This window comes from Elephantulus edwardii, unplaced genomic scaffold, assembly GCF_000299155.1.
Source record: "Elephantulus edwardii isolate Elephantulus edwardi_28Jun2011 unplaced genomic scaffold, EleEdw1.0 scaffold00133, whole genome shotgun sequence".
In the NCBI taxonomy this organism is placed as follows: domain Eukaryota; kingdom Metazoa; phylum Chordata; class Mammalia; order Macroscelidea; family Macroscelididae; genus Elephantulus; species Elephantulus edwardii.
The window spans coordinates 9,332,759-9,335,013 of NW_006399883.1; the positions used below are offsets into that span (position 1 = coordinate 9,332,759).

The following is a 2,255-nucleotide window of genomic DNA, read 5'->3' on the forward strand; positions in this document are numbered from 1 at the left end:
GCCAATCCTTCTTCCTAGTCTGTCTTAATCTGAATGTTCAGATTTAGAGGAGTATCTGACAGACAAACAATTTGTGGAGCAGTGAAAGATAAATCCCTCATTGTGGAGTTAACCATTAGTTACAGTGTTTTCCCCACCCTAAGCCCAGTGCTTTGACCCACTTACCTCCCAGCTCCACCCTCCACCAGGATAACCCTTCACAGCTAAAAGGAGAAACATCAAAAGGTTTTCTTTCTACTATTAAGAATAATGTAATAGTGTTGTAATTCAGTGTGTTGTTGATATGTGTTGTCAAGTCACCTGCAACTCATAGCAACCTACAACAGCCCTAAACTGTGCTCTATCCTGTGCCAATCTCTCTGTCTCTGACACACCTACCCCAATAACCGCAGTCACTGAATCAATCCACCTTGTCCAGGGTCTTCCTCTCCTGCTGTCCCTCTACTCTCCCAAGCATAACATCCCTCTCCAAGGATTGGTCCCTCCTTGCAGCATGTCCCAAGTAGGTCAGATGAAGCTTCAGGATCCTTGCCTCCAAGGAGCAGCCTGGTTTAACCCTGGATAGGACAAGCTTATTCATTTTCTTAACAGTCCATGGTATATTCAGTACTCACCTCCAACACCACAGCTCAGAGATATCAATTTGCCTTCTATCCTGCCTAGTCCAGCTCTCTAATGCATAGCAAATGATTGCAAAGTCCATGGGCTGTATCATGCACATCTTAGTCTCCAGAGTGAGGTCATTGCTCTTCACTACTTTGGGGAGGTTCCTAATAGCAGACTTTCCTATCACAATATGTCTTTTATTATTATTATTAAATTTTATTAATGTTAATGAACATTTATAGGGATACAATATGTCTTTTGATTTCCTTACTGCTGGTGCCAAGAGTGTTGACTGTGGAGCCAAGCACACTGGTGCTGCCAATTGGCCCAGTGGTGAGAATCTTTGTCTTCTTGTTATTGAGCCTCAATCCATATTGAAGATTGCCTTCCTTGACCTTCTGTAGCAAGCACTTCACGTCTTCCTTAGTTTCAGCAAACAGGGTTGTATGACTTAAGACATTACACATAGCAATTAACAGCTCTGCTGATCACATGCCATCATATTAATCAAATTGGTAATAAATTCTCCTGTGGGTATTGTCTGGTCTAGTATGGGGAAAGCTGCACAGATGAAGCAGTGACATAATGAATTTTCACACTGACAGCACCCTAATGAGAGGTATGCTTGTAGTGTTACATTGTTAATGTTTTACAATAAAAAGTATACAGAGTAGTCATACTAGACCTGCTGGACCTTGCTGAGTACCAGATGTGTTTTTAAAACCATACCTTGATTTCTTTTCTGATTTTATGATTAAGACAGGAAAACAGAAGCAGAAAGTCTTCAGTCCTCCTTTCAACAGTCCTTCTCATTCCTTTCCCCTCTGGATAAACTGGAAAATATGTCTTCATACTTTTTTCCTTTATCTTTTTGTAATTATTATTTTACCTTGAATTATAAATTTACCATTCTGCTTCTTACTTTGTTTCATTTAACCAGGAGTTTGGAAATTTTTTTTTCATGTCAGAACAGACAATAGTTTATTCATTCTTGGTTAGTTTCATCCCATTGTATGATGATTATGTAGTCACTATGGGGCATCTTTTTTTATATAAAAAGCATTCAGTTTATTATAAATATTTAGTATTGGCTTCCCATATCCCCCCTCCATTTTTATCATAATTATGTTATCATCTAGATAAGCATTCTTTATACACAAACAGATAAGACATAATAAACTCAAAGAAAGACTTTCAAAAATCTCCATATGATCAGAAGGATTCAGGTTGAATATTCCTTGAGAGTTTGTTTTAATTGTCCCATAGCCACAGTGCTTGTCAAAACCAGTTCTGATTAATCTCCTTTGTTGGTGTGTCCTTTGCCATTCCCTATCACTCCCTCCCTGGGAGAGATTTCACCCTGATTCATAAGGAAGAGGGGACAGCGTATTCTCTTAGCTACTTCCTGCTAAAAAGGGATGCTGTAGGCTTCAGGGTGAAGATCTTCTCTCACTACTCTAAAGAGCCCCTTTGGCAGTAGGAAACACATAGGCTATTATGGAGATTGATTTTGGACTTTAGATTCATTGTTATCAATTGTGCTTAGCCGTACATGTTCATATGCTTGAAGATGTATCATGGAAGTGTTGCAGCCTAGAAGATACAAATTTAACTAACAAGTTAAAAGTACATGAGTCAAAAATTAAAAA

The 2,255-nt window shown here is 38.8% G+C and overlaps 1 protein-coding gene across 1 annotated transcript in view; it reads left to right on the top strand.

The window, feature by feature from the left end:
• TRAPPC10 (trafficking protein particle complex 10) overlaps positions 1-2,255 on the top strand; it is a 130,319-nt gene that overhangs the window by 50,363 nt on the left and 77,701 nt on the right. The gene's annotated exons all lie outside the window — the stretch shown is intronic.